Below are 13,552 nucleotides of genomic sequence, written 5' to 3'. Positions count from 1 at the left end.
TTCTTAGTAAATTTTATTTTGAAAATAATTTTGTTTTTAGCCATTTTTCTTTTGGAAAGAGTATTAAATATCTATTATTTCCTCATATGATAGATTTTATTTTTATAAAGAAATTAAAATCATTTATTTTCTAGAAATTGGAAATACTTGATTCAGAAATTCTCATCAACATTTACATTTTTTATAAAGAAATTAAAATCATTTATTTTCTAAGAAATTGGAAATACTTGATTCAGAAATTCTCATCAACATTTACATTTGACATTATATAGATTTTGTATTTTATAAAAAAATTATAAATATTTGACCAAAAAAATTGTATTTTATAATATATTTTTTTAAATATTTGAGAGAGTGAAAATTTTATTATGCAGAACCCTGAAGTGAAGTCTGAAGGAAGATAAACCATTGATATATTTTACAGCGTGAGGAATCCTTTCAATCCTCTTTGCTACTAGGTTATGGAATTGGAAACATTCACAATAAAATCCAAGTTTTGAAAATATTTTAGATATTTATTAAAAAAAAGTGTTGAGATTTAATATTAAAAAAAAGGGAAAATGGGTTTTGGTCAGGAAATAGAATTTGTGCAGATACTGATAAATGGATTCGATAAAGGGTAATCCCAATTGCCATGAGGAGTGTCATTCACGTTAGATGACGTTGTCTCTTGTGCATCAAGTCACGGTGTCTTTTTGTACAAGTGTGGTAGGTGGAAAGAGGTTTACAGCTTTGGCTGAAATGAAACGAAATTACCAGAGAAAGCGCAGTAAATTTGCGGAGGCTGTAGAACAAGAAGCGAACTGGTACAAGCTTCGAGCCGGGGCTGATTCATCTGCAAATCGAGGGAGTATGGTAAGATTTCTTCAGGTATATATATATATATATATATTCCTAGAAAAATACTAACAAAAAATGAAAATTCGATCGAGATTTTGCGGTGCTTTGCTAGGGTTTGAAGTTCTGCCATAAAGAAAACCAGCCTTCAATGCCCAAGTGAGAAAATAAAGGAAGCAAACTAAGCTCACGGTTTTCATTGTCCTGCTAGGATTTTTCGAAATTTTTATCGTCCAGCTATACAGAGGAGTTTCATGGCGTGGCAAGGTTTGAAGACTCATAAACCTCTAATGAAATGACAAACGGGAAAGGTCAGCCAAGTTACGCTAGTATGAAATGACAAACGGGAAAGGTCAGCCAAGTTATGCTAGCATGAAATGACAAACGGGAAAGGTCAGCCAAAACGATTAGGCGGTGCCCGCAACTTCATTGCTAAATAAGACTCAAACACTCTAAAATAATTAAAAAAATAAATAAAATAATTAAAAAAATAAATTGATTTTTTTCCAAGGTTAACCTTACAGATTTTGGTTTAATTTTTGGTCAACCCTTAAATTAATTAAAGTTTAACCCATTATCGAATACATTATATCATGTTGCTGCAGAGATAATCACTACTAATGACATGTTGAATTGTAATCCTATGATAATTAGTGTTGTAATTGCTTTATGGTTAGTGAATTAGTAAATAATTATGTTTGTGAACTGGCATGATACCAACAACCTCACTATAGCCCTTGAGAAAAAAAAACAACACCTATCAAACATTCAAATTTACTTTGTATTTTTTTTTTTTTTAAATCCAACTTCAATGTTCATAATGACTACTCACCCAGAAAAACGGCTCAGGTGTATGGTCTTTAATATAAAGATAAAATGTAGTTGAGTCATTATTTTAACCATGTACAATGTAGAGACTAGTGGTGCTCATAGGCAAAAGAAAGAGAGGATGCACACTAAGTGTTTGACGAATCAACTGTATAACAACTAAAGTTACAGTTCCTGTTTGTGCAGTATTTTTACAGGACTTTTGATGGACCTATACATGGACATTAACCAATTCCTTGAAATCTTGTCAGAGCCTCCAGCTTCGCCTGAAGTAACAGTGGCTGAAGGTCAAGGGGTACAACTTGAAACTGGGGTCCATGAAAAAACCATGGAGTTGAATTTTTCATTTTGGACAGCCCAAGTAAAACAAATTTTGCAGAAAATGGAATTTCTAAAAACTAAAAACAACAAGCTCCATTCAAAAATACACACCCTCTCTACCAGAGTTTCAGAGGTGGAAGGGGATAATTTATTCCTTAAGAAGATATTACATGAAAGCAAAGAGCAGGAAAATCTCCATCCTCCAAATGATACATTGCATGCAAAAATTCTCGACCTTAAAAGCAAGTAGGAAGAAATCTGATCCCAACAGGCCACCTTCAAACAAGAAACTGAGACACACATCAATTCTTGGGCACAGGTGGTTTGAGCAAAGGATAAAACTCCTACCCCTCTTGCAGCAGTTGAGGAGGTGGTGCAAGAAAAACTTGTGGAAGAATGCACCAGACGAGCGAGAGAATTGAATATCAAGGTGAGAGGTCTCCCCTTACCTCACTCCTCTCCGGATCCTATGGAAGTGGGGGCTAGGTTCCTTCAGGATACCCTTAGCCTCCCTGATATTGCTCTGGACAGAGCTTGATTGGGCTACGACTCCACTCTCTTCCTCAGGTTTTAGACTGCATTCAATCGATTCCATACCCTCAGGGCTAAGCGGAAGTTGTTTTCTCTCCCCAGAAGGATTTTCTTGGATGAGGACCTCACCCAAGCACAGTTGCAGAACTAAAACAATCCAGAGAGTAGGTTATGGTAGCACGACAGGTAGGGAAATGGGCAGTTATCAGGAATCTTCGGGTAGTCATTCGGGACTCCTTCCCACCTAGGTGGGAACCCCGAACTAGAGGTTCCAAATAACAGGCCTGCTTGGGGAGATGACATGGTACATGCATCTCTATCCGTTGTTGGAATGGCAATGGATATTTTTGGTCATTGCCGGGACTTTTGTATGATGCTCTTAAATCAGCGAACATCCTCTTCGTGACCGAGACTCATGCAAGCCCTATTCGACCTCTCCCAGATATTATAGGTTACCATTGGTTCTCAGTTTGCAGGCAGGAGACGAGGAGCTTAGGAGGGGTTAGAGGATCAGGTGGAGTTGCTTGTTTGGCTAGTGACTCACTTCGGAACAGGGTATCTATGGTAGTCGAAGACGAGTTTTCCAGGTTTATGTGGATTCGGATTAGCGTCAGAGTCTCTCATCCGAGGGACATCTACATTGCAGTCTGTTACTTTCCCCTAGCCTCTTCACCATTTTCCATCCATAATGGCTCAAATGGGGACCCCTTTATAGACTTGTACTGATCCGGATTTAAACAGGAATGCAAAAAATTATAGAGATAACCATAAATATAGAGATGCAAAGGAAATAATACTTTATTTCATTAATGCAAAATACTGAAATATGCTTACAAACAGAAATGGAAATAAACCAACTAGGGCAATGGTAGCTTATCTCTGAGAAGAGATGTGGCAACTACATGCCTCTGAACCATATTACAATGAGGCTCAAAGGCCTATTTATTGTTTAGATACAATGGAAAACCCTTAACATCCAAAAACCTAACCTTAGAAGATGAAATACAAACGGTGGGCCCCGTTTGGGTAAATTGGTACATCAACTTAACGGGGTCGTAACTTTGGCATATGATCTCTGTTTGATGCGTACAATAGCTCGTTAGAAAGATCTATCCGAGAACTACATTTTTGGGAAGAGAAAAATCGGTCCATGGACCCATGTTGCTCCCAAAGTTCCCAAAAAAGGTCGTTTAGGGCCTCAAAATGGCTTTGGAAGTTTAGGACCGAAAAACTGCTAAAAATAGTAAACTGTGTTACAATTTAGGAAACTAAAAAACTGAAAGAGACAGTTTTGGGGGTCCAAGTGGGATAGGTGGGTGGCCACCAACATCCACCTCGATCATTCCTCCCCCCTTAGGAAGCAATGGTCCCCATTGCATTGAGTTCCTCAATCTGCTGAACTTGGTCCCTGGTGAGCTATTCTGCAATCTCGGGCATGTTCAGTAATGGTGGGAAGCATGGTCGAGGGTGGTACACATTGAACACTTGGTACAGGCGCAGGAATGGAGGAATGTTGTGCTCCAAAGAATTGTTTCCCACAGCCTTGGTAATGCTGTAAGGACCATGTCAGAGTGGTCTGAGCTTCTGATGGGCTCTGGTAAGGTGTTCTTTCTGCCGATGCAACCAAACTTTATTGCCCACCTGAAACTTGCATGGTACCCTTGTGGGTGAGGAGAAGTTGTTCATGTGTTCTTTCATGACCATATCCCTCTGTTGTTGTTGCTATGTTGAGGAACCCTTCGCAGGGGTCATGGATGTGGTGGCGATCTTCTCCTTACTTTGGGAGCGAATCAGACAAAAAATGAATTTCCTAGTTTGGGAGATGAGCTTGCTGCCTTTCTTAGCAATGATCAAAGAGGTGGCGGTAGGTGGGGCTACCTCTAGTATTATGTATAATGAATTACCCAAAGAAATAATGACAATGCGAGGCCTTGACTCATACACATCATGTCGCCTCCACAAGTATGGTTGGCCTAAAAATACATCGCAAACATCCAAAGGTGTAACATCACATAATACCTTGTCTGTGAAGGGTTTGATGCTGTAGAGAGGGCAACACTGTTGGCGAAATCAGAGATATCAGCCTTGGTGAAGCCACCCGATACTGTACAGCTGTGGGTGTGGTGTAGTCGGTAGGCCCAACCGCTTCACGACCTCTACTGACATGAGGTTCTTTCGGCTCCCACTGTCAACAATGAATTGCAGTGGTGAACCCTTCACCCACATTTGTGAGTGGAAAAGTCGCTCCCCATTCTCTAGATCTTCGGGCTCATTCTTCTGAACCTTCGTGGTAGCAACAGTGACACTGGGCTTCGCATCAATGATTTGTTTCCCTTTGCCACTCCCCTTGTCGGGTTCTGACTCAGGGTTGGAACATGCATCTGATTCGGAAGCGTTCAACTCGGTCACTAGCGACTGCTTGGTCCGACACTCTCTTGTGTTGTGAGTGGGGCTCTTATGGAACTCCCACCACTTTTCGGTGTCCTTCTTCGACTTCGTGGTGTTGTTCTTTTCTTGCGACTTCGATGGGTTGTCTTGGTTGACCCCGCCTTGGCTTTGTCCTTTGGTTTTCAGATTCGTAGATCCAAAGTCTCACTTCTTCTGTTTGAACTTCTGCTCAATTTTGATGTTCAGGAACTCCATCTCTTCTTGGATGTACCTATGTAGGCAACCGCGGTATTTGAGTACCAAATGCAGCTCAGAATCCTTGATACCCAATTGTGTGCAAAGGGTATGAAAAATGTTTGTGAACTCTGGCACATCTTGGTCCCTTCCTTATCGCAGTGTGGTCCACTTTATGTATTTGTCCTCATAGCTTTTGACAAGGTAGTATTGCTCCTTGATGGAATCCTGGAATGAATTCCAAGTAGGTGCAGCTGAAAATAGTGAGCCCATACTTTCATCCTTTTGCTCGCAGTAGGTTTCCCACCAGTCCTTGACATGGGGGGCTGCTTTGAGAAGAGTGAAAATAATCTTTTCCCGACTGGAAAAATCATGAACAGAAAAATACCCTTCTAGCATATTTAACCATTTATCTACAACATCTACGTCTATTTGACCCTCGAATATGGGGATTTCAAAATTAATTTGTACCTTAAAGGGTGTGGTGTTTCCAGAGTAGCTGTTGGAAGCCGATGCGTCGCCTCTGGGTAGTCGCTGAAGGATTTGGGCAAAGTTGTCCATCATTGTATTCCTTTGCGGCTCGAGGGCTTCTTCGAGCAAGATTTTGATAGGATCTCCTACCCCCTTGTCTTTCTTTTCATCGGCCATGGGAGGTTGTCGGGATTTTCGAGGCTGGTCTTGCAAAGGTTCGACCAGTTCAAGCCCTAACTCCTTATAACCCAACCTCGTTGGGGACATGCAAAGAAAAACAGAGAAAAAAGCAGACCGCTCTGATACCACTAATCCGGATTTAAACATGAGCGCAATAAATTACAGAGATAACCATAAATACAGAGACGCAACAGAAATAATACTTCATTTCATTAATGTAAAATACTGAAATATGCTTACAAACAGAAATGGAAATAAACTAGCTAGGGTGATGGTAGCTTATCTCTGAGAAGATATGTGGCAGCTACATGCCTCTAAACCATGTTACAATGAGGCTCGAAGGCCTATTTATTGTTGAGAAACAATGGAAAACCCTTAACATCCAAAAACCTAACCCTAGAAGATGAAATGCCAAATTGTGGGCCTCGTTTGGGTAAATTGGTACATCAACTTCGCGGGGTCGTAACTTTGGCATACGATCTCTGTTTGACGCGTACAATAGCTCATTAGAAATATCTATCCAAGCACTATAACTTTGAGAAGTGTGACATCAATCTATGGACCCATGTTGCTCCTAGATTTCCCAAAAAAAGTTGTTTAGGGCCTCAAAATGGCTCCAGAAGTTCAGGACCCAAAAAGCTGCTAAAAATAGTAAAATGTGCTACAATTTAGGAAACTGAAAAACTGAAAGAGACAGTTATGGGGGTCCAAGTGGGATAGGTGGGTGGCCACCAACATCCATCTGGATCATGTACACTAGCATCACCTAATACTCTGTTGTTGGGGAAGTCATCCTCCTAGGTGATTTCAGTGCTCGTATTAGAGATCTCCATATCCCTCTCCACGATCGATCAGAGGACATGTTTTGTACCCAGGGGATAGATCCAAAATTAATTGGGCTTCTCTGGATGTGAGATGATGCTTTGGGGCCGACAACAGTTTATGGTAAGAATCTATTGCAGTTGGGGGAATCATAGGAGTTGTTAATTCTAAACGGTCTTCCCCATTTCCCGGATTCTTGCTTTTTCATGTGCTGACCATATGGCGGGGGTGTGAGTGTAGTTGATTATGTCCTCGCTAGCCAAAACTTGCTCCCTTTTATTCACCATCTCTCGGTCTCCCCCATCCCCCTTGTTAATCATGCACTTCTTTCCTTCTCTCTCCGGTTTGACCCTCCCCTTCCACCCCATCCTTCCCATCGAGGCCCACCCCAAACCACCTTTCGATTTGACGAAGGCAACCCTGACATCTTCTCCTCTACTCTATGCAATATGCTCCCATCAGAAACCTAGTTCTCCTTGCTTGATTATGCTTCCACTAAATACACCCATCTTTCATCTTCCATTTGGGAAGCAACACTCAAATCATTCCCTCGCTCCACTCATTCCACTTTCACCTCCCGAAAAGCTGGATCTTGCCCCATGAACAAATGGTACGATGATGAATGTAAGACTCTACATCGAACTTCGATATGCTTTCACCCACTCTCAACCCTTATACCCTAACATCAAAGCTTCTTACCATCGTCTCATTTTTCATAAGAAACAACTCTTTGTCTCTCATAGAAGACGAGAACTTTCTGCTCTCCTTGCCCACTCCCCTAAACAATTCTGGCATACCATCCTTCCCCGACGCTCCCCTCTTCCATCTGACCTTGAACCTACATCCATGTTCTCTCACACTTCCAACCTTTATGATATTCTCAGGTAGGGCCAAGTTCATGTTACCTCCCCACCCCTTTCCTGTTACCTATTCTTAGACAAAGATATTAAAGAGGCCATTTGGTTGATGAACAATAGTAAAGCAGCCAATGAGGAAGGCTACCAAGTAGAGTTCTTTAAACACGGTTTCTGTGCTTTGGTTAGTTACTTGGCTGATCTCTTCAACCATGTAGTCCGTGAAGGTTTTCCACCAGCATGGTCACACCACATCATCCATTTGATCCACAAATCAGGCTTTAGCCCAAATCCTAATAACTACATAATGATCATGGTGAGCCACACGTTCTCGAAGTTGTATGCTACTATTCTACATAGGAAGCTTTCCAGTGACCTTGAGCAGAGACAACTTAGAGCTAGGGGACAGGCAAGTTTTCAACTAGCTCATTAGACCATTGACCACATCTTCACCCTTCGCGTCGTGATTGAGGAGGCACGACATCGCTCTTCGAAAGTCTACTGTTGTTTCGTAGATTTTCGAAAATCTTTTGACTCTGTTCTGAGGGAAGCCTTACTCCAAAGACTCAGAGATATTGGCATCTCGGTGACCCTATTGACAGCTATTATGTGCATATATGAGTCCGTCCTTGGTCATCTTCACATGGTTCATGGGATGTCTAATTTCATCCGAAGCACTATTGGGGTTAAACAGGGTTGTCCATTGTCCCCTACACTGTTTGGGATCTATATTGATGAGTTGGAGGCTTTTCTACACAAGAATATCTGGGACACTGATGGTTGCCTTCTTCAGCAGGTCATGACATCTATTCTACTCTTTGTTGACGATGTGGTCCTCCTCTCCTCATCTCCAGAAGGATTATAGAGGCAGTTGAATGCCTTAGCTTTGTTTTGTGATATTCGACAATTGATGGTCAACCTGGGTAAAACCAAGGTTATGATCTTCAATGGGGTGAAGAAAATTTTGGACCTTTACTTCCTATTCAGATGGGAGGAGGTTGAGATCACCAGCACCTATATGTTTTAGGGGTGCAATTCTCAGGTCCCCGCTTCAGTTTGCGACCAACTCTTCAACATCCGATCAACAAAGGATATGGATCCTTGTCCCTTCTCGAGAGACAATGCTTCGACATCACTTCCAGGACATCTCGTCCAAGATGAGCCTCATGGACACCTTGATTCGTCCCACTGTTGTATATGGCTCAGATATTTGGGGGCTTTCTTTACTTGAGTCGGATTTGGCTTCAGTTGAGAGATTCCAGACTCTTCTTCTCTGTTGCATCATTAGATGCAAACAGACAATACCTTAGCACATCATCCTTGCAGAGTTTGGAGTTCAACCCTTTTGGCTTGAGACAGTCTTCAGTTTGGTCTCACTCTTACATCATGTCTAGGGATTTTCAGACTCCATAAAGAGTAGGGACCATTACACTTACTTGGCATATTGCTCCTTTGAGAATATTGCTCGTTCTACTCCCTCGGGTCAAGCTAGATGTTGGTTTACAGGAGTTTCAGATCTCTTAGAGTCAGTGGGAATTTAGTTGGATTGTCTCCCTCCTTTATGATATTCCTTGGATTCTCTTGGTCACCTTCTACCTACTAGACAAGAGTTGAACAAGATCATTAGGGAGGACATCTATAGGGAGTTCGTCTAGGTCACTTGGGTCAATCCTTCGGGATGGTTGCGCCCAAAGACGACCTTCTACGCTGAGCACTTCTTGGAGTTGAGAGACGGGCTCATTATTCGACCCCATAATGCATTTCACCACTGGATGCATGCTCTTCACATACCTCTAGGCCAGTTCAGAGTAGGTTCTCATAGACTTCAGGTAGAGACGGACCACCAGATTGATAGGTCAGATAGAATCTGTCAGGTATGTCATTTACAGGAAGTAGAGACCGAGGTGCACTTCATTTTTGGATGCCCTATCTACTACGAGATCAAAGGAAGGTTCCATTGCTTATTCAGATACTCTCAAACCCTCATAGAATTTTTCAAATATCCTAATCAGGGATGTTTGGCCCTATATATGCAGAAGCCTCTTAGGTTTCGAGCGCATATTCTTTAGCCTCCCATCAGACCAGACCCCACACAGAGGATCATGAAATTTTTTAGGGTACTACCTTCAGATAGGGGCACAAAGAGAACGATTGATACCATTCCATATCTAGACTCTAGACCAGTGAGGATCCGTGGGACCTCACCCCACCACACAAGACCTCAACAACTAAACCGTCTCAGACCCGTCCCTGGGAGATGGACTAGGTCCTCCATACCTCAAAAGTGCACAAAATCCCCCAGACAACAAGTTAGTGGACAGTCTGTACCTCCCACTGACCCTTCATCATGCCAGCAAACTTTGTGGAATTTTTTTTAGTGCTCTTTAGTCAGTCTCGGGTGTTAGGAGAGATGGGTTTGATCCTCTTCGTCAGGGCATTCCATACATTGTATCTTTTATGTTCTTGCATTCTACCTTTTATATTCATGCATTGTATTTTTTATAAGAGACCGTTTGGTTCTCCCACATTTTATGGACATCATTGTACTCAACAATCCATTTGACCTACTTGGTGGTCATTAGTTGGACATAAATATAATTATCTTATCTTATACGCGTCATCATTTCAATAATATAGATACATATAGATACAAGATATATTGAAAGTTAAACCTAAGCAAATTAACACACACAATTGACATTTATAGGGGAATACTTTTCTTCTTAGTCATAAGTAATCTTTCAGTGGTACCATTGTTAAGATAAGGTTATGAATTAGCACATGAAAAGGATCTCTCACTTCGGTGATATTTCATCTCACATATCGCTAACATGTGAGATCATGATAGTAATATCCATTAACATGATCACTCTCATTTAACAACATGATATCGAAAGAAAATAAGGAAACAAATTGAATGACTTAGTAGGGAATTATTAGTCTTCTCATGTGAACAACATGTTAGGTATGTTAACTAACTTAATTTTATTCTATATGGTTATCTTTATTTGTCGGAGTTGATCTCAATCTCTAATACTTTAGCACTTTCATGAGCGTATTTTCATTTTCTCAAGTTGACATTATTTCGGATAAATTAACTTCACTTTTTGGATAGAGGTAGATGTTCTTAAAAAAAAATGTTGTTAGGCAAAATAGCATGTAACATTACACATAACAACTATAAGCCGAATATGGCCCACAAGGCATGACATTGAGATTGCCAACAATGTTACTGTCAAAATGTGAGAGGATATTATCGCATCAATTGATGGACTTGCATCCCAAAGCCATCTTCCATATTGACAAAGTTTTTATTATGGTAATGCATTATAAACCATCTTTATCTTAAAATTGTAGTATACCTAGATGCCTTCCTTAGCCATATAGCACTACCAACAAGGTTTCTTAGCTTCATTAACCATTTATGAAGCTAGATATGACCTCTAGTAACAAAACAATACAAAATACATAAGCAAATACAAAATAGTTGTGGAAATAACATTGCATATTATGTATTCTTTCATTACCTATTAAGATCAACATGTTAACAAAACAAAAAATCATTACACAAGAGATAATCATGAATACTTATTTGCAACTAAAGGCATGCCCATTAGATTTGTTGTCGATGAAATATTTTGTACCAAAGCCGTTGGAATCAATTAAAGATTCCTCCCCCAAGATGAACCATGATATTGTGAGGGAAAAGGGTTCTCCTATGGGGCTCTAAACTCACTCAACCTAGCTTATTACTCTCATGAATATCAATCTCAATGTAGAGATTTATAGCCATCATACCAAACATGACAATCTCTTTCATGTCCCCAAACAACACAAAGAAGACACATCCCTTATCTAATTAGAAATCCATCAAATTATTGTTACTCTCTAGTGTTGTTCAATGCATGCAAAAAGAGTCCACTATGTTATTTTCCTTTTGGGAATAACTGGGATAGAATAAATTTGACTTCAAAAATCAATCAGTTGAAATAATAGGGTTACAAGTTTGAATATGTTGCCTTAATCATTATGGATAAATGAAGGCATAGTTTCTCTCTCCAACAATCACATTTTCTTTCTCATTTTCAACATCAAGCTTCCCCAACTTCTGTGAACTCTTATCATCCGTAGGCACTTAGGAAACAGCCCCATTACATGGGATTTTATCTCCTCTCCATGAAATGGTTACGAAATAGAATGATAGATTTCATGGAAAACATAATATAATACATTTACTTGTAAGATCTACTATGTTCCCAAGGATACGATACTTGTACTTAGCACATGCATGCAAGTCAAATATTGAAGGGGAAACTTGCAAGGAAGAAAGGGCACTACTTTACAAAAAACAATGACAATGTCAAATCACCCAACAACCATCTTTCATATTCCTCTCTTATGCTATCATGTTCCCCTTGTTGTAATATTAATATTAAATTTTTGGGGAGAGGCAATGTCCCTACCATCTTATCTTTAATGTTTTTTTTAATATTTTTATTTACTTTTATAAAATAAACATTGATAATAAACCATTATTATGAATTTGATTAATAATATACTATAGATTCAACTTTTTGTATGATTACTATTGCATGCGATCTATGCCTATTCACTCTCTACTTCCATTGAAATGAATTAGGTTTATCACACTTCAATTCATGTGTACAACCACATATGCATATCATCCAAAATTTGTGTTGTGAACCACACTATAAGATCTATAGAAGAGAAAACAAGTTTAAATATTATTTAAATGGATGAAAAATCTAAAATTATATGAGTTAGCCATAGTGGAAATTGGAGATCTGGTTGAGGAATAGAAAAAGTCATAGTTCATTCTTCATCAATAGAAAATGTACCCAATCCTAAGTAACTTTTTGTAAACTCACACCAACTTATCATAGTTATCCTTTTAAAATTTCTTTGCAACTAGTTGGCATTCCACATGTCCTTTGTTGATAACTTAAAAAAAAAAAAAAAAAAAAAAAAAAAAAAACAAACAAACAAACAAACAAACAAACAAACAAACAAACAAACAAAAAAACAAACAAACAAACAAACAAACAAACAAACAAACAAACAAACAACCAAGCAACAATTTCTTAATGAACCAAAAACAACCATTTTCTATACCAAGTTTGTATGACTATAACCAATAAGAGTAAAGCCCGGGGCATACCATGAAGTAGGGGATATTTGTTTGTTAGTATGAATAAAAATCCATATTTGTATACCTTGGGCTAGCATGAAGTAGGTGATAGATGTTTGTTAGTATAAATATAAGTCCAATTAATATTTATTGGATCTTAATAAATTTAATTGAACATAAGTTCAATTAATAGAAGTCCAATTAATATTTTGGGGCTTCATAAATCTAGCTTGACATAAATTGATATGACCATAAATATATGGTAGTAAAACTAAATCCTAATATATCTCCTCCAGTCTCTGCTCCAAATTTATCATCTTGAATAACCTGCCAAATTATTTGCTAATTCCCACTACTTAGTCCATATATATCATCTTTAACTAAGGCCTTACACACTTTGCAACTTTCAACTACCATAGGCATACATTCAAACAATGCAATTTACCTTCCATGTCCCTTATTTATCATTTTAGCTAAGTTATTGCATACTTTGCAACTGTCATAGGTGTTGGAAAAGTAGCTAGGTTTGGTCTTCATATTTATCTGTATACTTGTAACGAAATAAAAAGGAGGAAAAATATTTATGTTATTATTATTTATTTAGTTAAGTTGTTCTTCATTCTTCTAGGTTTTGATTGAGTCAAAGAACTAAATTTGAGTCAAAGTTAATTTTGACTCTTTGTAAGAAAAACGAAAAGATTTTTTGTTTAGTAAAAAAAAGTCAAATTGACCTCCATAAGACTAAGTCGGCCATCCATATGGTCAAGTCTTCTCACTCAAAAGGACATTGATGTTCGCATGTAAGATCAGCTATATATTAGCATGAATCCTCCACCAAAGAGAAAGTAATTCATGGTGTTTTTTTAGAAAGTTTGTTGATGTTCTGAAATAAGTTCGTTGAATTTTCTGTGACAAGAAGTGTGAATCTTTTGTGGCA

This window comes from Pinus tabuliformis, chromosome 2_2 (assembly GCF_031772625.1).
Source record: "Pinus tabuliformis cultivar Carrire ecotype Pingquan chromosome 2_2, CPIR1, whole genome shotgun sequence".
Lineage (NCBI taxonomy): Eukaryota > Viridiplantae > Streptophyta > Pinopsida > Pinales > Pinaceae > Pinus > Pinus tabuliformis.
Note: the sequence above shows the minus strand (reverse complement) of the source record.